We start from the raw sequence: 26,164 nt of genomic DNA, 5'->3' as shown, positions 1-26,164 counted from the left end.
AAGGGAAGGGTGATGGTTCTATGTGGAACCATACTGACACTTTGAGCTCTTCACTGGTTCTTTGCCGCTCAATAAAGTTTTTTTTCTCCACACTTTAAGTGATAATTAAAATTTAGGGGCAGCAGCTCATATGTAATATTTTGGGGCGTGGTTTGTTCACAGCTCTTTTTGTACAACCATGTGTGAGAGTGTCATCCCAGTTGATCTAATCTGTTGTATTATGCTATATCACATGTTATATAGGACTATGGACAGTGATGGTGTCTTGTGACAGACTCACATATGGCCATGTGTCAGTTGAGAACGTTTGACTGAGTCAGTAGTTCCCAAATGCTCTCCCCAGGGACCCCCTGTCATTCCAGAGTTAACACACCTGATTTATCTTCAACTTGTTAATAAACACGTTAATAAAACCTATAGAATTTTAAAAATATAATATGGCTATTAAACTAGAATAAAACCGCCTGTATAGTTCTACAAATAACATTTAAGAGTTAGAAAGGTTCTTTATAGAACCGTTCTCCATAAAGATGATATAAAGAACGATAATATATAGCCCCAAAAAGGGTTGTAAACATTGAGGAACAATTTTTTTGGGGCTATATAGAACCTTTTTCTAATGGTTCTTTATAGAACCGTAGGAAAAGGCTCTTTATAGCACAATTAATGTTCCATTTAGAACCTTATAAGCATGGTTCTTTATAGAACCTTTACAACAACAAAAAACATATTGAACAATATGCACCATATAAATGATATTGGTGTGTGTGTTTGTGTGTGTGTGTCCAAGTGCCTTTTCTGAATTGTTTCATTGTAACAGCTGGATGCTGCTGTTGTAGAAAATACGTCTCTGGATAGAACCAAAAAGGTTTCTATTGCTTGCTTCATATATCGCACCCCTAAAAGTTCTATATTTAACCCCTTTGTGGCTTGAAAATGGCAGAGTTGGGCACTAATAAGCGCCTACGTCGGAACGTAGTGGCTGTACAGTAACATGTTATACATGACGTCCGAGCTCAGGCTCTGTGCTTCACAGCGCTGTATGGGTTTTCACTGGCAGCCGTTCTAAACTTGAGCAGCTTGCGAGACAAGAAGTTGCCCTCATCCCTCCCGGTAATTGGGCAACTTTTGCGCATGTTTTGTTGTCTGAGTGAGGGAAATGCTGTAAATGAAGATGACTTGATATGTTTTGAAAGATGAGGATTATAATAAATGCTGCTTTGATGTCATACAAGCAAGACGAACACCCGTGAGTCCATATACAGTGTCAACGTCTATGATCACTATGTTTGATTTACATTTACAAGACGACAAGTCGTCATACCCTGGGTTGTTCTGAACAGAATGACTCTGTTTGTTTATTGTGAAGAAAATGTGTCTCTTCACACGCACCTGAATGCACTCACGACTCCTCTCTATGTGCACCAAAATGACGGTCTGTTTCTCTGAATTGCCTTGTGAAAGACTAACACTGTAAGATCATACTTCATAACTTGGCTAGTCATGTCGGCAATAGAACAAGCTTTGAAATCATGCCCACCTGACCCACATTGCGATATATAATGGACCTTTTTTGGATTGCATAAACAACAACAGCAATTGTGTGATGGCAGGGATGCTGGTTGTGTTGCAAACTTAACAACTACAAGTGTGCTTGCTCTAGTTCCCCAGCAGCACAACTAGGAGAGCTAAAGGACCTTATAGTTGAAGACTATTCTTTCAGCCATAAAAGTGCATTGAAACTGTGCACACTTTGGAGAGGTGTGTGTCCACTTGGAGACACCAGTTAGTTAGTCTCATGCTGTACTTACCCCATGTTTTCCAGGAATAGTCCAATCACGTTACTGAATGTATCCAGAGTATTTTCAGATTTTGTTATCAACAAATATGGCGAAAAGCACAGTAAATGTAAAATGCACATAAAATCAACAGTGTAACGTTTGGATTCAGTCTTGTGTCAGGTGAACTATTGTGTAGAATGTTATACTTTCTGTTATCTGACTCCTTCAGTCAAAGTTAGAGATCAAATTTCTCATCATGGGATGCGAAGCACTAAAATACATTGCACCCACATATATGCTTTCAATTATATAAGATGACATTTAGAGAGAACTGAATTAAGCTGGTCTGATGTCTTGCTGTGACACACACGCGCACGCACACACACACACACACACACATGCGCACACACACACACACACACACACACACACACACACACACACACACACAGGGGGTGGCAGGTAGCCTAGTGGTTAGAGCGTTGGACTTGTAACCGAAAGGGTGCAAGCTCGAAATCCCGAGCTGACAAGGTAAAAATCTGTCATTCTGCCCCTGAACAAGGCAGTTAACCCACTGTTACTAGGCCGTCATTGAAAATAAGAATTTGTTCTTAACTGACTTGCCTAGTTAAATAAAGGTAAAATAAAAAAACACACACACATTTGTGCTGAATTTTGTATTAGTAGAAGTTTTAACAGTCTACTAACAGTCTCCTAAGACTACAGTTGCTTCATGGTGTGGAGTGTGAAGTAGGAAATTCAGCTGTCAGGTTGGGTAAGATGGGGAACACAGATGGGCTGTGAAGCAGGATGTTGACGTTTTATTTGTTCATGCGGGACAGCAGGGTCACCGGGGTTAAGTCCTTACATGTTCCATAACCATAGCTACAGATTGTACGCCAGATAATGTGATATAACCAAAGAGTTTTGGTGTCCATTACTGGACGTTACAGGAAAGACCCATGTTTTGTACCACACAAGGAGGCTCCTCGCCATCTATGCAGGGAACATCTAGCATTTCTCAGAAAACTCTTTCTGTGCGACGCGGGCACGGACACGTGTAGAAGTAGATGACAGCACGTCACACAGTGCGACCAAAACAAAGATCTATACATATGCTAGAGGCATATCTCACTCGATACAACACCTGGATTTAATATCTTTGAGTTTTCGCTGTTTTTTTGTAGAACCACCTGCAACTGGAAACATACATTTGTAAGATACTTTTTTTTACTGAATTGAGAACAAATAAAGTATTGCCAAGAACAGGTTAGTTAAAAAAATCTATGGCTCCGGTTTCTATGGGGTTTCCCTGTAACGCCCAGCAATGGACACCAGCAATCTTTTGTTATATCACATTATCTGGTGTACAATCTGTAGCTACCCTGACCACAACGCAGACCCACAATGCACCACAAGAGATGGACCACACATATAATACGTGCAAATACTTACTGAACACATACAAACACATAGCCATCCATTTGTTTGTTTTTACGGAAATTGTTGTGTCATGCTTGCGTCAAAAACGAAGCTTCTTGAGGATCCCAATGCCACAGACACAGGCAGGAGGTAGACAGTCAGTTTACGATTCTTTAATATTATTTTCTCTTTGTTTATTTTTAAAAGGGGGTTACAATAACACAAAGACAAAGACAGGCACGGACACTCACACCACACCACACGCACCCTAAAGTCCAATGTTGTAATGGCAAATTTGTAATCTCGGCGTTAGCGTTCCTGGGTTCCCGACCATGTGGTTATGGCCTCGCCTCGGCAGTGTCATCTAGACAGGACACGTCTGGAGAGCGGGGAGGAAGCTTAATCAGAAACGTCATCATACTGGGAACCATTGGTGAGCACTCACACGTTGTTCCGAGCATGGTCACACTCATCCCGTTCCCCTCTCCCTAGACGTAGCGGCAGTAGTGGTGTGGCCGACCTGCGGCACCTGTCCTCTTCTGGCTTGAATCTGCAAAACATTGAGTACTTTTACATGCACAATAATAATTCGATATTCAACTGATTATGGCAGTAGGCTGAGTATGACATCAGTCATGTTTATCTTAATCTGAGTAAGATCCTTATCGAAGTACTGTAAGCATATACCGATTAAAACACCTGGTTTTCTGAGCAATCTTTAGAAGTATTAGGACATGTAAACATCTTAATTGGAGTTCCAACAGTGTATTTGATGTATACATGTGCTAGCACCACAAGCCTCCCTCTTTTGCGCGAGGGAAGTGAGTTCTGAAAAACTAAAAGTATGCATCTTAGAAATAGTTTTCACCTTCAAACTGCATATTTTTGTAACCTTTATTTAACTAGGGAAGTCAGTTAAGAACAAATTCTTATTTACAATGACGGCCTACACCAGCCAAATCCAGACAATGCTGGGCCAATTGTGTGCCACCCTATGGGACTCCCAATCACAGCCAGTTGTAATACAGCCTGGATTTGAACCAGGGTGCCTGTAGTGACATCTCAAGCACTGAGATGCAGTGCCACTCGGGAGCCCATATGTCTGATCACAGAATCAAATAGGCTCAGGTTCCTAATTTACACACTCATTCCCTCATTCACACAATGAGACAGACATTTAAAAGGGCTTAACCGATTCACAGTAAAGGAAGTCACTCAAATAAGTAAATAATAAGTAATCCAAAACACAGCACACAATATGAATAGGCAAATACTGTATTTAAAGCACTTCTAGGTTAATAAATTCAAAATAAAGCACACATGAGGGAATAAGGAAAAAGAACAAAAATAGAATCCTAGGCACACGTGACACTTGGGCTATCTCTAGCCAATGTAAATAATCAATCATGGTCATGACATGCACATAGTGAATCTATTCTATAGCAGGAAAATGCCCAAAGCACTCACTTAATATTTTTTTTATTGTAAATCCGCAGTCTTGTTGCTAGCGCAATAAACTCCCTGTCTAATTGAGTTCTATGCCTCTTTCTTATTGACTGTGTGAGGTTGAGGTTATTATAGCTTTTGGCTTTAACAATAAAGACTCAAGTCAATCAAGTCATTTCAAAAGTGTAAAGAGCTAAAAACGCACTGGGCTCGTGTCTGAATTGCAGCACTGGTAACAGCTAGTACACACTAAAACCAACTAAGAGGCCATGAACTCCCAGAGGAATGATGGATGGATAATTGTTGAGGTTTGAGGTTAGAGTCGGACCCTGGTCTCAGGGAGTTTCAGGTTCGAATCCCAGATATTGTGGGATATGAACTAGAAACTGTAGGGTTGCTGACACAGAATATCAAGTGTCTTCTACTGCTGTTTTCCCCTAATAGAAGGCACTTAACACACATTTAACTCTAGGGGCCCTGTGCTGCTTCCTTCCTCTCATGATAGTGTGTTGTCCCTGAGGTTGGGGACAGTAGACAATTGTCTGGTTTCACAATGAGTAATAAGGTACTATTTTAAGTAATACGAGAACCCAATTGTAATGGCTTCAAATATCGCAAATAAAACACTTTGTCCTCAGATCATTTGCTTTGTAGTTGATGAGAGACCACAGTAAAGAAGAATAGAGTCTATGTTTATTTTTATTGCCACTTCGAGATCAAGTTATATAAATGCGTGTGCTTTAATTCCATTGAGGTTCAGTCTGGTGGCTCCCTTCAAAGCGAATGGATTTTTCATTGGTCATTTCAATAAGTCACAGTGGTGTGCTTACTCCAGCGGAAGTTTTTATTTTGCCCCCGAGTGGGTTCATTCAGTTAGTGCTGAGCTGTAGGTTAGAGACCACTAACACACACATACACACACACACACACACACACACACACACACACACACACACACACACACACACACACACACACACACACACACACACACACACACACACACACACACAGGAACATCTCTCGGAAGGATTTAACCCCCGAAAGCACATTTTCCCATTGTAGTCTAGATAAATATATCTAAATGCACATGTAAAAGAAATGTCTCCACTGCTATTTTTACATTTATCAAAATGCTGCAGTGATATCCAACCTGAGCTCAGGCACAGATGTTTTTTTGTGTGCTTGTGTGTTATTTTATAAATCCTTGCTGTTTGTGTATGTGTGGGAGGTAATTTTACTCTCTGCGTAGGTGTGTGTATGGGAAGCTGCCTATGCCTGTGTGTATTGATATATATGTGACACTGGGGAGTGTGTGTGTGTGTGTGTGTGTGTGTGTGGGCTGACCACTTCTCTCCCTTTGAATGTCTCCATTGAACTTAGCTCAGGATTACTGGTGTGTGATCCTTGTAGGTATGTCTTACAGAGGAAGAGAGAGAGCGATGGGGGAACAGGTAGGAGGCTGGCTGGGTCTGGTCCTGTAGATATGTGATGAGCTTGTGAGTGCTTAACTTATTCTGGATACAGGTTGCCCATAGATATACAGTTGAAGTCGGAAGTTTACATACACTAAGTTGACCGTGCCTTTAAACAGCTTGGAAAATTCCAGAAAATGATGTCATGGCTTTAGAAGCTTCTGATAGGCTAATTGGAGGTGTACCTGTGGGTTCATTTCAAAGCCTACCTTCAAACTCAGTGCCTCTTTCCTTGACATCATGGGAAAATCAAAAGAAATCAGCCAAGACCTCAGAAAAAAAATTGTAGACCTCCACAAGTCTGGTTCATCCTTGGGAGCAGTTTCCAAACGCCTGAAGGTACCACGTTCATCTGTGCAAACAATAGTACGCAAATATAAACACCATGGGACCATGCAGCCGCCATACCGCTCAGGAAGGAGACGCATTCTGTCTCCGAGAGTTCAATGTACTTTGGTGTGAAAAGTGCAAATCAATCCCAGAACAACAGCAAAGGACCTTGTGAAGAGGTTGGAGGAAAGAGGTACAAAAGTATCTATATCCACAGTAAAACGAGTCCTATATCGACATAACCTGAAAGGCCTGTCAGCAAGGAAGAAGCCACTGCTCCAAAACCGCCATAGAAAAGCCAAGCTACGGTTTGCAACTGCACATGGGGACAAATATCGTACTTTTTGGAGAAGTGTCCTCTGGTCTGATGAAACAAAAATAGAACTGATTGGCCATAATGACCATGGTTATGTTTGTAGGAAAAAGGGGGAGGCTTGCAAGCCGGAGAACACCATCCCAACCGTGAAGCACGAGAGTGGCAGCATCATGTTGTGGGCTGAAATAAATCATTCTCTCTACTATTATTATGACATTTCACATTCTTAAAATATAGTGGTGAGCCTAACTGACCTAAGACAGGGAATTTTTACTCGGATTAAATGTCAGGAATTTTGAAATACTGAGTTTAAATGTATTTGGCTAAGATGTATGTAAACTTCCGACTTCAACTGTACCCTCTGCATCATAAAACTGACCTTAGATCTGATTCTATTAGCAACTTCTTCTATCAACTTCTATCAGTCTTAGTCCCCCCCAACCCCACTCTCCCCTCACTAAGCCTGTGTGGATTTCCCTGAGTCGTTGATATCTGCAGGTCTGATCCGACCATTCTAGCATGAATCTGATAAATACCAGGCCCTACACTTGCCAAATAGTGCTCCATTATTGAATCAATAATGGCATTACGATCCAAAAATGTACTGCTGTGTGTTTGGGTAATCAGATTTTCTGACCCGGGACAGAACCACCAATTTGCATCATGTGCTAGCCTAGGAACCAAAGTAAGTTTCCACGGACTTATTGTGTGTGTTTGTGAGTGTGATTGTGATGAAGAGCCAGTTTGTACTAAGTAAATGTTTGTGTATGTGTAAGCGGGACGCTTACGCAGAAATGATAACTGGATTGTGTTGCTCAGATGCTTAGCTTAAGTGCGTCGGCACAATTGATTCAAGAGACTCTGCAGTGCATTGACAGGTAACACATCAACTCATCTTGTTGGTACTCTGACATTAGCTGCATTAACATTACTTTAGAACTAACCTTATTTACACTGTAACTCAGTTCGATTTTTACTCCATTTTGTGTCACTGTTGTCTCAAGGTCAACTAAACACAACCCACATACACATAAAACACCCAGTGTTTTGTTTCACTTTTAAAAAGGCACATTGCGTGTTGGCAGGTACCCTATGGACAAAGTTGGCAAAATAGAGAGAGAGGAAGAAAGGATGAGAGAGAGAGAGAGAGAGAGAGAGAAAGAGGAAGAGGCACATAAACAGTGTGTCACTGAGATTATGAACGGACAGAGAGAGGCATTAGGTGAACGAGACACTGTTTGATCCTTTACTAGGCTCTGTGACACAACCCAGTCACCACATCCCTGCTGAGCTTTTTCTTTCATCTGCGCCCAGAAAGAGAGAGAGGTAGAGGGAGAGAAGGAAGGGGAGAGAGCCTGGTGCCTGTGAGGACGAGAGAGATGGTTATCTCTTAATCTCTAAACTATCTCCTTATACACCAACCCTAATGCATGCACAGAGACCCTCGCGTCTATGAAAGCACCCCTTCTCCCTTGACACATCTCATATCATTAAATCAAGAATAGTGTAATAGGGTAACAATATTAGCCTATCACTTGGGAATGATATATTAGCACTTGTGAATCCTCCCCACTTTAAGGCAAACAGCGCATTCTTTTTTTTGCGACTTTTTCATATCATAGTCTCACACCTCATGCAGCCTAGCCCATAGGTCTATATATGTTTTGGTAAGGTTTGTATCAAAACTAAAGTGTCCAAATAACTTCTTAAAATAAAGCACATGAATCCAGTTTACAACGGGTGTAGAGCCTAACTGGCATACCCACGTAGAGCGTGAGTTTCAAGTTTGGGGAAGATCATTTTCAACATTAAAATGCACCTTTATAATAAAAGCATTACATGCACAATCGCATTTGTGGTCACTTTTGAGAATTATGTTTTCCTGCTAATGGAACATTTAAGGCTTATAGCCTACTGCTGTGTGCACATTGCTCCCCTATAATGTGAAGAAATAGCCTAATAGTTTATCAACATTTTAAGCTAAACGTTCTGATCTGTTGCGTCAGGCTCATTGCTTAAAACAGGTTTTGTTGATGCTAGTGGTTGTATTCATTTGGGATCTATTGCATCCCACAACTCTCCCAGATTGTTTGGAATATTTTTTTCTCGCACAGAATAGAATAGTTAAACTTTTATACTATGGGGGATAGTAGATTGAAATAGGCTAGTGCTTTTGCTGTTCAGTAGGCCTATTTATGTTGTTGACTGATGAAAAGTAAATGTGGACAGTTCTTTCAATATCTTCAAAATGCACCTCGGAATTGGATAAGGACGCCCACAGTTGCGTCCCCGATGTGTCTGTCTTCACTTGTAGCCTGTGAGAAAGACCCAATCATGTGATGGAGAGCCACGTGAGTGAGAGGTGTTTTGGCAGGCAGCCTGGAGAAGGGAATTATAATTATTATATTCAGCCCAAGGGATCAACGGCCACCGGCCGCAAAATACATGGATTTTTTTAAAGGAGTATTATGACCCCAAAAGGGGATGCAGCCAGGAAATTCGAGGCATTATAAAGTGCTTGTCAAATTGTGAATGAGAGACCAATGAAGTGTGTACAGCCTGTGCAAAAAAACAAAGCAGAGCTCATGCCTTTCATGCAACTTTTTTCAAATCATCATTAGTCACATCATGCAGCCTTAGAATGTATGAAAAATCAAAACATATAGCCTAACATTTGTATCACAACTAAAGTTACATAAATAACTCTAAATTAACCGCTCAACACAGAATAGCCGCATGTGCGCACTCCCTCAAATCGTTTGGAGAAAATATCCTTTCTATTTTATTCAGCTATGCTCAATTGTATTCTTCATACCATAAAATACTATAAAGTAATGCCATGGAATTCTAAGCAAATCTAAATAAACTAGTGTAGCCCACAGTCATATGTGGTACACCATTTAATAGAAAAAGATCTGTAACGGGTCAGGGTTAAGGTTAGGGTTAAGTTTAGAAGTTAAGTCAAAGGGTTAAGGTTAGGGTTAAGTTTAGAAGTTAAGTTAAAGGGTTAAGGTTAGGGTTAGGTTTAGAAGTTAAGTTAAAGGGTTAAGGTTAGGGTTAAGTTTAGAAGATAAGTCAAAGGGTTAAGGTTAGGGTTAAGTTTGAAGTTAAGTTAAAGGGTTAAGGTTAGGGTTAGGGGAAGGGCTAGCTAAAAGGGTTAAGGTTAGGGTTAGGGGAAGGGGAAGGGTTAGCTAACATGCTAAGTAGTTGCAAAGATGCTAAAAATTAGTAAGTAGTTGAAAGTTGCTAAGTTGTCCATGATGAGATTTGAATTCGCAACCTTTGACGTTCACATTATACACCTCCCTATCCACCCATGTGTGTTTCAGTGTGTGACTGGATGTTTTTCTGTGGCAATGTGTGTGTATGTAATCAAAGGTTCTTGAAATCACTGTGCTGAGAACGTGTTAGTGGATCTGTGTGTATGCCTATTAGTCATACACTAAACCCTCAGGAGAGATGCCAGTTCCCCCAGTTGACTGTGAAGCTGATTGATAGAGACAGACCACTCTGAGTGTTCTCTGCCCACACAAAATGCATCGCAGTTGGGGTTGAGCTACCCAGGACTCCCTTGCCCAGCAACACTGGAGCAATCACTCTGTCAGATCTCACCATGCAGGAATACCCCCCTGCCCTCAGCCCAACGCTCTGATTGTATGTCAGCATAAGGGAGTTCCACTGATTCAAGAGATTGTAATTGAGGGCAGGGGAGTTTGTGTGCCTGTGTGCGTGCTTTAGAGACCCCCCCCCACGCACACACACATCATCTTGCTGTTGCGTTAGCTAGTCATCCTGATATTTCCCTGACAGCCTTCCTGATTCAAGCAGGGCTCTCTCACCTGCCCCACACCTACACACTTTTCTCCAAACACAAATACATTTTCTTCACCATGGGACAGACAGGCAAGGGCATAGGGTGAAGTACTGTGCTTTTCCACTGCGATAAAATAGCTGACAGTGTCCAGGCATGTTTTGTCTGGACCTCAGGAACAGTAACTGCTGCTTTTGCAACAGCTAATGGGGATTCTAATAAAATACCAAAATACCAAACTATGCCCATGGGCAGCTAGCATCGGTGATTCATATACATTTCTATATAAAAAACTCAGCAAAAAAAGAAACGTCCTCTCACTGTCAACTGTGTTTATTTTCAGCAAACTTAACATGTGTAAATATTTGTATGAACATAACAAGATTCAACAACTGAGACATAAACTGAACAAGTTTCACAGACATGTGACTAACATAAATAAAATAATGTGTCCCTGAAAAAAGGGGGGGTCAAAATCAAAAGTAACAGTCAGTATCTGGTGTGGCCGCCAGCTGTATTAAATACTGCAGTGCATCTCCTCCTCATGGACTGCACCAGATTTGCCAGTTCTTGCTGTGAGATGTTACCCCACTCTTCCACCAAGGCACCTGCAAGTTCCCGGACATTTCTGAGGGGAATGGCCCTAGCCCTCACCTCCGATCCAACAGGTCCCAGATGTGCTCAATGGGATTGAGATCTGAGCTCTTCGCTGGACATGGCAGAACACTGACATTCCTGTCTTGCAGGAAATCACGCACAGAACGAGCAGTATGGCTGGTGGCATTGTCATGCTGGAGAGTCATGTCAGGATGAGCCTGCAGGAAGGGTACCACATGAGTGAGGAGGATGTCTTCCCTGTAACGCACAGCGTTGAGATTGCCTGCAATGACAACAAGCTCAGTCCGATGATGCTGTGACACACCACCCCAGAGCATGACAGACCCTCCACCTCCAAATCGATCCCGCTCCAGAGTACAGGCCTCGGTGTAATGCTCATTCCTTCGACGATAAACGCGAATCCGACCATCACCCCTGGTGAGACGAATCCGCGACTCGTCAGTGCCAGTCCAGTCTGGTCCAGCGACGGTGGGTTTGTGCCCATAGGCGACGTTGTTGTCGGTGATGTTTGGTGAGGACCTGCCTTACAACAGGCCTACAAGCCCTCAGTCCAGCCTCTCTCAGCCTATTGTGGACAGTCTGAGCACTGATGGAGGGATTGTGCATTCCTGGTGTAACTCGGGCAGTTGTTGTTGCCATACTGTACCTGTCCCGCAGGTGTGATGTTCAGATGTACCGATCCTGTGCAGATGTTGGTACACGTGGTCTGCCACTGCGAGGAGGATCAGCTGTCCATCCTGTCTCCCTGTAGCGCTGTTTTAGGCGTCTCACAGTACGGACATTGCAATTTATTGCCTTGGCCACATCTGCAGTCCTCATGCCTCCTTGCAGCATGCCTAAGGCACATTCACGCAGATGAGCAGGGACCCTGGGCATCTTTCTTTTGGTGTTTTTCAGAGTCAGTAGAAAGGCCTCTTTATTGTCCTAAGTTTTCATAACTGTGACCTTAATTGCCAACCGTCTGCAAGCTGTTAGTGTCTTAGCGACCGTTTCACAGGTGCATGTTCATTAATTGTTTATGGGTCATTGAACAAGCATGGGAAACAGTGTTTAAACCCTTTACCATGAAGATCTGTGAAGTTATTTGGATTTTTCCAAATTAGCTTTGAAAGACAGGGTCCTGAAAAAGGGACGTTTCTTTTTTTGCTGAGTTTATATATCCATCCCTGTCCTCTCTCTATCTCTCTCTCTCTCTCTCTCTCTCTCTCTCTCTTTTCCCATCTCTCTTTTGACGATCATTTATCTGCTTCCTAAGCTGGTCTCACAGTTTGCTAGAAAACCCTTCCAGGTGACCTGCTGACGTGACCCCTGGCCTAGCAGGAAGTGACCTCTCATGCCCTGGCCTGAGGAGGGTGGACCTTGTTGCCATGTGTCTAGCAACCTGCCTGGGAGTGTAATGGGTGGTTAGGAACCTGCCGAGTATCACGGCTACTCCCCAGCAAACCTGACACAGGCAGGAGGAGAGAGCGAAAGGGAGGGAGAGGGGTAAAGAAAGTAAAAAAGAGTGGAAGACAGAAAGAAAGAAAGAAAGAAAGAAAGAGAGAGAGAGATTGAGGGAGAATGAGAGAAAGTAAGGGAGTCAGGAGGGTGAGGGGAAGAAAGGTATTATGGGAGGAAGATGTTTCGAGAAAAAAATATGAGAGAAAGAGGAGAAGAGGGAGAGAGTAGTCAGGTTGGCGTTTTTCCTCATCTGTGTCTTTTATCTTTCTCACGTATTGTGCCTTTGTCATTGGGGCTTGCTCAACTACTACGGTTTGCTCATCAGTGATTCTTTGGCAGCACAAGTGAACAGGGCATACCTAGTCTTTGATGAAAAGTTGTTGAGGTTAAGTGAAATGGAATTTCAACCTCCATATCACCACATCATCCCTCGCTCCTCTCCTCCTCTGCGGGAGCCGGCCTCTGATGATCATCCAGACATTCTTCCCTCCCTCTGTATGTGTCCTGTCTTGATGAAATATGCATTGAAAGCACATTAACGGACTTTTGGTTAAATTAAATATTTAAATCATTTCCCAGTTCACCCTCTTTTTTTCAAGCTGCTGTGAATCAAGAGAAAACTTGAATCATGAGCGCATGTTGCGTTTTTGAGGTTTGAAGATTGCTCTTTGTTGTGGCGCGTCTGCCAGTAAACGTCCTTTTGGTATTTGGGTATTTGGTATTTTATTAGGATCCCTATTATCTGTTGCAAAAGCAGCAGCTACTGTTCCTGGGGTCCACACCAAACATGAAACATGACATAATAAAGAACATTAATAAACAAGAACAGATCAAGGACAGAACTACATAAAACATAATTTTTTCATTTTTTAAGGCACACGTAGCCTACATATCAATACATACACACAAACTATCTAGGTCAAATGGGGAGAGGCATTGTACCGTGAGGTGTTGCTTTATCTGTTTTTGAAACCAGGTTTGCTGTTTATTTGAGCAATATAAGATGGAACGGAGTTCCATGCAATAATGGCTCTATATAATACTGTACGCTTTCTTGAATTTGTTCTGGATTTGGGGACTGTGAAAAGACCCCTGGTGGCATGTCTGGTGGGGTAAGTGTGTGTGTCAGAGCTGTGTGTAAGTTGACTATGCAGACAATTTGGGATTTTCAACACATTAATGTTTCTTATAAAGTTCAGTGAGTGTGGAATCTTTGCATGTGTGTTAGTAGCTTAATGAAATCGATCGATTTTCCATTTGTCACTACCCACTGGGCACAGACGTGAATTTAATGTCTTTCCACGTTGGTTCAACGTCATTTCATTGAAATTACATCAAAATAACATTCAACCAGTGTGTGCCCAGTGGGCAGAGCCATCAGAAACTGTGAATCTGCATGGATACCATTCCTGTCAGGGACTCTTCCCAAGGCTGCTGTATCAAGGCTGTGTTCAGAGTTCATATAGATAGACACTTGAACGCTGTCGCGTGACCAGGGCTGTAAAATGCTACCAATTTGGTCGCAAATGCAGCAAAATATTTTGCTCTGTGACCAGGAATTGTATTTTGGGAGCACTGTGCGACTATGAAAGAAATCTCCCAGATATTAATTGATGCAATGATAATGGTTCGCTGTACCGTTGTTTCTGAGTGCCCTAGAGAAACAAACAAATACAGATTGGTTAGCGTCATGGTTGCACCATTACTACAGTGAAAACAGATTGCTTCTAGACCAACCAAAAGATCCGGCCCATATTACCGGGATGACATTTTACATTTATAAACCATGTTGTGGGCCGTTCTAAAACTACTCGCGTGTTGTTAACTATTTGTTTACACTTTGTTCAGTCATGTTACCTCAGTGGTTAGCTAGTTAACATCACAGAATATTCTGAAACTATTTCTTTTTTAAGAAGATAAGCATGAAATGGGCATATTACAAAAGCAATGTACAAAAGCAAAATAGTGCTTTTACACAATGTAGAAACGCAATATTCCACAAATTACTTTGTCATTTCAAGGACAGGTGTTTTTACCAACATTTTAGCTTTTATAATAAACGAATGCATTTGCAGTGTTACACATGTGTTTCTAGGGTACAACATGTGCTTCAAAACTAGCTAGAATTCATATAGACCCAATATAGACTTTATCTATCTGGTGCTCCTGGTGCTCCTAAAGTTCATCTGGTGCTTCTATTTTTTTATTTTATTTACAGCCCGGCGTGTGACTTTATCAGCTGGGAAACATCCCCTTTATTGGACTTATGTCGGAAATTTAAGAAGAACGTTCACATGTACACATGCTACCTTACAGTCTCACTAATGTGATGGCGAGAGTGTGCCTACTGCATGTGGTATACTACAATGTGGTATATTTGTGTGTGTGTGTGTTTAATGTGTGTGTTTATTCAGCATCCTTCTGGTTTAGAACAGCCTGTCGTGCAGTGAGGTGTGTGTGGTGTGTAAGGCGACCCCACAGATCAGTTCTCCCAAAAGTGGACGTTGCTACTAGCAACCAAGGGCCTAACCGGAAGTCAGTGACTCAAATTACGCAAGATAAAAAGCTCATTGTGCTATATAAAGTGAGTGTGTGTGAAAGAGTGCCTGTCAGTCTGTCTGTCATTGTGAATGTCTATTGTTGTTGGTATGTGCATTGTGTCTGTGATGGTTGTGTGTTTGCGGATTGGTGTATGTGTGTATGTGTGTGTGTCCAGGCTTTGGGCCCAGTCCATTGACTGGAGCCTAATGCACTCTGAGGGTCTGTTTCTCTAAGCTACCAGGACTCCAGCCAACAGACAAGTGAGCCTGGCACAACAAGACAGCTGGGTGTTTGAATAACAAGGTGCTGTGTGTGTGTGTGTGTGTGTGTGTGTGTGTGTGTGTGTGTGTGTGTGTGTGTGTGTGTGTGTTTGGTTTAACCTAACGGAGTAACATGGATGGAGTGAGTTTTATGGATGGAGGACAGAGGCCGTCATTGAAAATAAGAATTGTTCTTAACTGACTTGCCTAGTTAAATAAAGGTAAAATAAAATAAAAGGAGGATGTATTAGTGTGTTGTGTGTTTGTGTGTGTGTGTGTGTGTGTGTGTGTGTGTGTTTGTGTGTGTGTGTGTGTGTGTGTGTGTGTGTGTGTGTGTGTGTGTGTGTGTGTGTGTGTGTGTGTGTGTGTGTGTGTAAAAGAGAGTAAGTGTGGTTTTTGTTTGTGTGTGTAAATGATGAGTTCCCCCATGAAGAGTCCAGAGTGTAAATCTGACACTTGTTTCACCTCTCTTCATCCAAGGATGACGTCATCCTCTTCGGTATAATTCTCTCTCTCTCTCTCTCCCCCTCACATTTATTTGCACACAGAACTTGTCTAGCTACACTGTTTAGATAGTATGGTATAAGGGAGGAAGCAGCCGTGCAGAAGTTTGGGTAGGCTGAGATAATTTATGTTTGTTTGGACAGGGCCTGGGATTGTGAAAAATAGTTATTGTCCCTGGCACTTAGAAGGAGATGGAAAACCTACAATTGTTACTGGCTTTATTGGAAAATTGAGAATCATTTTATGAGCAATTTATATAGAATTTTTATTCCGTCATAATTGACTACACACGCATAGTACACACACGTACGCATAGTACACACATGTACGCATAGTACACACATGTACGCATAGTACACACATGTACGCATAGTACAAACATGTACGCATGCGGAGAGATGCACATACCCACACAGTTGGTGTGAGTGAGTGTGTGAGTGCGTGAGTGTGTGAGTGCGTGTGTGAGTGAGTGAGTGTGTGAGTGCGTGTTGGCTTTCAGCGGCTTTCTCTCACTCTTTTTCTCTTTATTTCTCTCTGTCTATCTCCAACACTCCCCATCTTTCTCCCACTCTGTCTCTAATAAAGTTGAATCAGTAGCGGCTTGTTGTGGCTTGTTGCTCTCTCGTTTATGCACAGTGGGAGACCTGCTTTTATGAGACACCTGCTGTCGAGGATTTCCAGTGTGAGTGCTTGCTCTTCTCCTCTCCTCTCTCTCCTACCATCACTTCTCTCACACCCTCACACTCCTGACATCTCCTCTCATCTTTCCCTCTCTCCTCTTGCCATAACCTCTCCTTTCTCTCATACACACACTCTTGCTCTTTCTTCCTCTCCCACAATCCCATTCTGCTGTCTGCACTGAAGTAGTTGAGCCACAAGAGGTGATTTGCAAGTCAAATGCCCTCTGTGAAGGTGGCACAGGCTGGGCTGTACCTGGTGCACATTTAGATTATACATAACCGCCCATGTCCAGAACTCTGGGGTGGGAATAAGGATCCCTGGCCGTTCAGCCATTATGTGAATGGACTATTGATCTTTTGTTCCTTTGTGAAATTGTGTAGCGACATAAAGCTGTGTCTACATTTTTCTTGGAGGCAGCACAAAAATGCAGAGATGGCATATTTATTAGTATTAGTATAGAAAGAATACAGTATCTATGACTCCCCCTCATCTGTGTAATCTTACCTCAACTAACCTGTACCCCCGCACATTGACGTGGTACCGGTACACCCTGTATATAGCCTTGTTATTGTTATTTTATTGTGTTACTTTTTATTATTTTTCTTATTATTTTTACTTTAGTTTATTTGGTAAATATTTTCTTAGCTCTTTCTTAAAGCTGTTGGTTAAGGGCTTGTAAGTAAGCATTTCACGGTAAGACCTACACTTGTATTCGGTGCAAGTGACAAATAAAGTTCAGTTTGATTTGATTTATGATATGAGTTACAAAATGCTATCGGACTCTCTCTCTTTCTCTTTCTCACTCTCTCTCTCTCTCTCTCTTTCTCACTCTCTCTCTCTCTCTTTCTCTCTCTCTCTCTCTCTCTCTCTCTCTCTCTCTCTCTCTCTCTCTTTCTCTTTCTCTCTCTCTCTCTGTTAGGTTATATGAGTTCATATGTGATGTTTTCTGGCCCTCATATAGTACATTTACTGCAAACATCCACATCTCCACGACAACATGTCTCATCCACAGATTCTTCCCCAATTATCTATAACAAGCTGCTCTGTAGCCACCAAAAAGCTACAGAGGAGAAATCTGTAGAGAGCTGTGGAGTAGTAGATCTTAATGATGTCTGTGTGTGCGTGTACTTGCGTGCATGTGTGTGTGTGTACTCTATTTCTCTCTCATCTCTGCTTAATGTGTCATCAGCACTATTCACATTTTCACTGCTGTTATCACAATGCCACCCCAGAAAGCAATATTGTTTGTTTTGCAATGTGGCTATTATTGACATTTCTGAATTAATATCTTGGTTGTGTTGCAAGTGGAGGGATGCTGGAATACACTTATAACATATGGGGACCAGTGCTAGTTTCTTGGTGTGTGTGTGTGTGTGTAATAAAGCTCAGTCCCACAGTGAGTTACTGTGCCAAATTACTAGACATTTGTCATCACACTTGTCTGTATGCTAGCAGAATACTTGGTTGGTACAGTGGTACCGCAGCATTCTGATATGGTGAGTGGCCCTGTAGCATTGTTATATTCACGTTAACATTTCTCTATTTCTTTTATACCCATATGGCAACATTATGTAAATCGTTTCTCACCATAACCGTTACCACAGCATGTGGAGATGGAGGGAGTGAATGTCCCAGATGTTCTCATATCAATATGGTAATCCAGCAAGTCATGTCCTCAAAGCATACATGTTGATATTTGAGTGTGTGGGTGTGTCTGTAGCTGTTTTTAAGTGTGTATCTATCTGTTTGTCTTTGTTCCATTGTGTCTGTGTGTGTCCCTTTGTCTGTGGTGCTGGGAGGCATTGTGTGTGACTTCAAATAAAAAGGATTTATCAATCTCCTCCTAGCTCTGTGGGACTCTAACAATGGCCAAAGTGTTTGTGTGCATTAAAACAAATATGAAAAAATATACTGTATATATTCCGGGGCCTTGAAGTAATTGCTGGATTTAGCATGTGGTGGGCAGGCTGTAAAACTATTATCCTTTTATACCTCTTCTCTGGCAGCCAGAGACACTATGTGTGTGTGTGTGTGTGTGTGTGTGTGTGTGTGTGTGTGTGTGTGTGTGTGTGTGTGTGTGTGTGTGTGTGTGTGTGTGTGTGTGTGTGTGTGTGTGGACTTATTCTTTTTTCCATTATAAGTCACTTTTATTTTTCATAATTAGGAAAAGGAACCCAGCTAATACTACAAAGCAAACAAAAACACCCCCATTTGCTGTAATGCAGCTGGTACATAATCCATTTCTAATTGAAACTAAAGTAGAGGAAGAGATCATAATGTCTGCACAGAGGGGGAGGAAGGTACGTGTCTGTCTGCACGTACCCTTCTCTTAGCTAACGGCTGGATTCTAATAGACTTCATGCCTACACTTGGAAGGGAAAGAGGAGGAATAAGTGAAAGAAAACAAAGCATGATAAAAAAACATAGAGTTGCAGAGTCAAAGAAAAAAGAGCCACCCTCTTTTAGGGTGATAGTGTCTCTCTCAGGACTTTTTTTTATAGGTAGATCATCTTTAATATTGCAGATATATTGTAGCTTCCATCAATGTAATTGTCTGCATCACTTCCAATCCCCCATATATTTTTTGCACATATATATATATATATATATATATTTATATGAAGTCGGAATTTACATACACCTTAGCCAAATACATTTAAACTCAGTTTTTCACAAATCCTGACATTTAATCCTAGTAGAATTTCCCTGTTTTAGGTCAGTTAGGATCACCACTTTATTTTAAGAATGTGAAATGTCAGAATAATAGAAGAGAGAATGATTTATTTCAGCTTTTATTTCTTTCATCACATTCCCAGTGGGTCAGAAGTTTACATACACTCAATTAGTATTTGGTAGCATTGCCTTTAACTTTGGGCTAGACGTGTCGCTAGCGACCCACCTCGACAACATCCGGTGAAATTGCAGAGCGCGAAATTCAAATGACAAAAATTGTAATATTAAACATTCATGAAAATACAAATGTCATACATCATTTAAAAGCTTAACTTCTTGTTAATCCAGCCGCGTTGCCAGATTTCAAAAAGGCTTTACGGCGAAAGCACACCATGCGATTATCTGAGGACAGTGCCCTGCATACAAAAGCATTACATACATTTCCAACCAAGCAGAGGGGTCACGAAAGTCAGAAATAGCGATAAAATAAATCACTTACCTTCGAAGATCTTCATCTGGTTGCAATCACAAGGGTCCCAGCTACATAACAAATGGTCCTTTTGTTCGATAAAGTCCTTCTTTATATCCCACAAAAGTCAGTTTCATTGGCGCGCTTGACTCAGTAATCCACCGGTTTCCCTCGTTCAAAATGCATACAAATGAATCCCGTAAGTTACCAATAAGCTTCTTCCAAACATATCAAACAACATTCCTAATCAATCCTCAGGTACCCTAATATGTAAATAAACGATAAAATTTAAGACAGAGAATACCGGAGACATTACCGGAGATAAATAACGGAGTACGCGCCCTCACCGATATGCGGAATCAAACACTACAGCCAAAATGGGAGCCACATACTAAAACTACAAATTCTGGCTCATTTTTCAAAAAACAAGCCTGAAACTCTTTCTAAAGACTGTTGACATCTAGTGGAAGCCCTAGGAACTGCAATCTGGGAGGTATTACTTTTATATTCCCATTGACAGCCATAGTAATCAGGGGTGAGCTGAAAATAAAAACATTCTGTATGGATTGTCCTCGGGTTTTTGCCTGCCATATCAGTTCCGTTACACTCACAGACATTATTTTAACAGTTTTCAAAACTTTAGAGTGTTTTCTATCCAGTACTATCAGTACTATATGCATATCCTAGCTTCTGGGCCAGAGTAACAGGCAGTTTACTTTGGGCACCTCATTTATCCAAACTTCCGAATACTGCCCCCTAGCTCGAAGAAGTTACATTGTTTAACTGAGATCAAACATTTTGGGAAGCCTTCCACAAGCTTCCCACAATAAGTTGGGTGAATTTTGGCCCATTCCTCCTGACAGAGCTGGTGTAAATGAGTCAGGTTTGTAGGCCTCCTTGCTCGCACACGGTTTTTCAGTTCTTCCCACAAATGTTCTTTGGGTTTGAGGTCAGGGCTTTGTGGTGGCCACTCCAATAGCTTGACTTTGTTGTCTTTAAGCCATTTTGCCACAACTTTGGAAGTATGCTTGGGGTCATTGTCCATTTGGAAGACCCATTTGCGACCAAGCTTTAACTTCCTGACTGATGTCTAGATACTTTTGTACTTGTTTCCTCCAGCATCTTCACAAGGTCCTTTGCTATTGTTCTGGGATTGATTTGCACTTTTCGCACCAAAGTACGTACATCTCTAGGAGACAGAACACATCTCCTTCCTGAGTGGTATGACGGCTGCATGGTCCCATGGTGTTTATACTTGCGTACTATTGTTTGTACAGATGAACGTGGTACCTTCAGGCGTTTAGAAATTGCTCGTAAGGATGAAACAGACTTGTGGAGGTCTACAATTTTTTTTCTGAGGCCTTGGCTGATACCTTTTGATTTTCTCATGATGTCAAGTAAAGGGGTACTGAGTTTGAAGGTAGGCTTTGAAATACACCCACAGGTACACCTCCAATTGACTAAAATTATGTCAATTATCCTATCAGAAGCTTCTAAAACTATGACATAATTTTCTGGAATTTTCCAAGCTGTTTAAAGGCGCAGTCAACTTAGTGTACAGTATGTAAACTTCTGACCCACTGGAATTGTGATACAGTGAATTATAAGTGAAATAATCTGTCTGTAAACAATTGTTGGAAAAATTACTTGTGTCATGCACACAGTAGATGTCCTAATCGACTTGCCAAAACTATAGTTTGTTAACAAGAAATTTGTGTGGTTGAAAAATTAGTTTTAATGACTCCAACCTAAGTGTATGTAAACATATATATATATATACACAGTGGGGGAAAAAAGTATTTGATCCCCTGCTGATTTTGTACGTTTGCCCACTGACAAAGAAAGGATCAGTCTATCATTTTAATGGTAGTTTTATTTGAACAGTGAGAGACAGAATAACAACAAAAATATCCAGAAAAATGCATGTCAAAAATGTTATGAATTGATTTGCATTTTAATGAGGGAAATAAGTATTTGACCCCCTCTCAATCAGAAAGATTCTGGCTCCCAGGTGTCTTTTATACAGGTAACGAGCTGAGATTAGGAGCACACTCTTAAAGGGAGTTCTCCTATCCGCAGCTTGTTACCTGTAAAAAAGACACCTGTCCACAGAAGCAATCAATCAATCAGATTCCAAACTCTCCACCATGGCCAAGACCAAAGAGCTCTCCAAGGATGTCAAGGACAAGATTGTAGACCTACACAAGGCTGGAATGGGCTACAAGACCATCGCCAAGCAGCTTGGTGAGAAGGTGACAAGTGCGATTATTCGCAAATGGAAGAAACACAAAAGAACTGTCAATCTCCCTCGGCCTGGGGCTGAGGGAGAGGACAACTGGTGAAAGTGTTGTGGTCAGATGAGACGAAAATGGATGAGAGTGTTGTGGTCAGATGAGACCAAAATGGAGCTCTTTCACATCAACTCAACTCGCCGTGTTTGGAGGAGGAGGAATGCTGCCTATGACCCCAAGAACACCATCTCCACCGTCAAACATGGAGGTGGAAACATTATGCTTTGGGGGGGGTTTCTGCTAAGGGGACTGGACAACTTCACCGCATCAAAGGAACGATGGACGGGGCCATGTACCGTCAAATCTTGGGTGAGAACCTCCTTCCCTCAGCCAGGGCATTGAAAATGGGTCGTGGATGGGTATTCCAGTATGACAATGACCCCAAACACACGGCCAAGGCAACAAAGTAGTGGCTCAAGAAGAAGCACATTAAGGTCCTGGAGTGGACTAGCCAGTCTCCAGACCTTAATCCCATAGAAAATCTGTGGAGGGAGCTGAAGGTTCGAGTTGCCAAACGTCAGCCTCGAAACCTTAATGACTTGGAGAAGATCTGCAAAGAGGAGTGCGATAAAATCCCTCCTGAGATGTGTGCAAACCTGGTGGCCAACTACAAGAAACGTCTGACCTCTGTGATTGCCAACAAGGGTTTTGCCACCAAGTACTAAGTCATGTTTTGCAGAGGGGTCAAATACTTATTTCCCTCATTAAAATGCAAATCATTTTATAACATTTTTGACATGCGTTTTTCTGGATTTTTTTGTTGTTATTCTGTCTCTCACTGTTCAAATAAACCTACAACCAGTCGTATTTAAAATATAATTTACGAAGATTATAAATTTTTAAATTAAAAAAATTAAAAAGTAATGTTTTTTTTAATCAATTAGTATATTTGAGTTTAACCACAATATTTGTTGTATTATTTGTTCTGTGTTTTCTGGTGGATTAAATTGAAATTGCAACCAACTTTCTATGGCTTGTTTTAAAAATAGCAATATTTGGGAGATGATTTCCTTTTCAAATAACTGAAAGTGAGAGGTTGAAATCTGAATAAAGGGAAAAAGGCCTTTCTTAAACATAGGGTGAGACATTCTCTCTCAGGTCTTAGTCCACCCTCCCTACAGGTGTACCCCATCCCCCCATCCCTTTACCACTCAGACCTGTCCATCAGCAGTTTCCACGGCAATAACTGGCCCTTCCCAAGCGACGGTCGCAGATCGCCTTATAATCAGTGTCAAGACAGCAACGAGTCCAATAGAAACTCAATTATTTACTAAAGCACTTTGTTAACTTGCCATGGTCACCACTTCTGTGTAAAGGACTGACTTGTGGAGAAATAGGGCAGCAACTACAAAAGTAGACAAGGGAAGTAATGGAGTCCAGCCCTGCCAAGCTAACATCTCAGAACCCATAGTCTAGCCAGATTGCAAAGCTGCTAATTAAACCAAATAAGTTACCCTACTTGGTTTTATGTCTGATGGTTTTGCTTCGTAAGCTGATATGGAGGGCTATTGATGCTCCACTGTCAAGTCCATAAAGACAAATAGAGTATGAAATCATTCCAACCCATGATGATTTCTTACTGGGATTCTGCTGATCTCATTCACACCATCAGACCTACTGTATATAATATTGTATACTCTGTAAATAGGAGAATGAATGGACATTTTAGTCATTTAGCAGATGCTCTTATCCAGAGTGACTTACAGTAGTGAATGCATACATTTCATAATTTTTTCATACTGGCCCCTGTGGGAATCAAACCCACAACCCTGGCATTGCAAACACCCTTGCAAACACCATGCTCTACCAACTGAGCCACAGGGACACACAAGAAATGGGCCTTAACATTTGAGACATCTAATATATTGTAAGTTCAATGAAATGGATTGTTTAGGATGCCAATGTTAGCGTCTGAGGCAAGTCTGCACAGTGAAGGTTGTCTTAGGTTAACAACACCTACATTCTACAAATTAAATCAAATCAAATGTTATTGGTCACACACACGTGATTAGCAGATGTTATTGCGAGTATAGCGAAATGCTTGTGCTTCTAGCTCCGACAGTGCAGTAATATCTCAAAAGTAATATCTAACAAATTACACAACATATACCCAATACACACAAATCTAAGTAGGAATGAATTAAGACTATATACATATGGACGAGCGATGTCAGAGCGGAACGGACTAAGATACCATAGAATAGTATAGAAAACAGTATATACATATGAGATGAGGAATGCCAGACATGTAAACATTAAGTGACTAAGATACCGTAGAATAGTATAGAATACAGTATATATATATGAGATGAGTACTGCCAGATATATAAACGTTAAGTGACTAAGATACCGTAGAATAGTATAGAATACAGTATATATATATGAGATGACTAATACCAGATATATAAACGTTAAGTGACTAAGATACAGTAGAATAGTATAGAATACAGTATATATATATGAGATGAGTAATACCAGATATATAAACGTTAAGTGACTAAGATACAGTAGAATAGTATAGAATACAGTATATATATATGAGATGAGTAATACCAGATATATAAACGTTAAGTGACTAAGATACAGTAGAATAGTATAGAATACAGTATATATATATGAGATGAGTAATACCAGATATATAAACGTTAAGTGACTAAGATACAGTAGAATAGTATAGAATACAGTATATATATGAGATGAGTAATACCAGATATATAAACGTTAAGTGACTAAGATACAGTAGAATAGTATAGAATACAGTATATATATATGAGATGAGTAATACCAGATATGTGAACATTTACAGAATGTGCTTTCATAAAACCAGTGGCTCCCACACATATAATTCTACAATATACTGCAGTGGATGAAACATACATTTACAGCCCGTGTTTCGCTATGAGTGTCAGAACCTAATTTTTCTATGTTTGCCATAGCTCGCCCACTAAATGTGTGCAATATTGGAGAGAGGATTTTAAGTGTGTGTGCAAGTGAATGAAACCTTTTTATAGGGTAAACGTGACCCAGTCTGCTCCCACACAGCTCACAGCTTCCTGTGACAGAGAGCTATTGGTTATAATAATAATAATGTGCTCACATGGTCAATCACATGTCAATCAAATACGCTCTCATAACCACACAAAGCCAGCCAGCCTAGGTGGATGTGGGGGTGGTGGGTTGATTCGTTTGATGTAAAGGTTAAGGGTGACAATGCTTGCAAGTGTGAGCGGGATGTTTTCTATATGTTTCAGTGTGCGTGTGAGTGAATTGGACACGCATTGATTCTGTCTCGTACAACAGACAGACATTTAGAATATGACTGACTTCAAGATACATCTCAAGACCTTTCTTACTCTTTGTTATCTTTCTCCAATATCTCTGTCTTACAACGCTCAACTACCTCACTGTTTCTTTCTCTCACCCCTTTTCTCACACTTTGCTACTTTACTCTCCCCTCATCTTCTCTCTCCCTTTATATCACTCTCCTCCCTCGTGCACTTGCGTTCTCTTTATTTTCTATCCCACACTCCCTCCATCTCCCACTCTTGTCTCCTCAACTCCCTCAAAGACTTTTACAGTGGAAACTGAGTGTGGACTGGAGTGTGTTAAAATTCTCAAAGCCTTGTAAAGTTCTTTACTAGTCTTTTACAGCCGTCTAACTCGCTGCCTAACTGTCTCACAATGTTTTGGGTAAAGTAGTGTAGTGCGTTAGGCTTTACTGTAAGCTTGAAGGGACATCTACTGACTGATAGTGGACTGATAGTGGATTGGCTCTTTAGCTAATGTTGCTCCTTAGCTAAGTGTTTATACTCAACAGAGTTGTATGAAGTTGCCCCTAGATTCTGATCTAGGGTCAGTGGAGAACTTCTTCCTGGAATGTTTCTAGCATTCCAGTGTTGAATCAACTCTGAGAGTGTTAAATTGAACACGATTTCAGAGTCTATACAGGTACACACATTTCAGAGTTTAATTAACACTTTGCTTAGAGCTGATGCCGTTACACTTTCTCAGTGTTACAGTAACTTCTTTGGGTGTTGTTTTAACACTGTAGGGTTTAAAGCCTTATTTGCTTATTTTCCAGGGTGCCTTTCGAGTGAATTATCAGT

At 41.2% G+C, this 26,164-nt stretch overlaps 1 protein-coding gene across 2 annotated transcripts in view; it reads left to right on the top strand.

Moving 5' to 3' along the window:
- Positions 1 to 26,164, top strand: part of kcnq5a (potassium voltage-gated channel, KQT-like subfamily, member 5a) — a 102,633-nt gene that overhangs the window by 792 nt on the left and 75,677 nt on the right. The gene's annotated exons all lie outside the window — the stretch shown is intronic.

Source organism: Salmo trutta, chromosome 5, assembly GCF_901001165.1.
Source record: "Salmo trutta chromosome 5, fSalTru1.1, whole genome shotgun sequence".
NCBI lineage: Eukaryota > Metazoa > Chordata > Actinopteri > Salmoniformes > Salmonidae > Salmo > Salmo trutta.
Note: the sequence above shows the minus strand (reverse complement) of the source record. Positions and strands in the feature narration are given on the sequence as shown.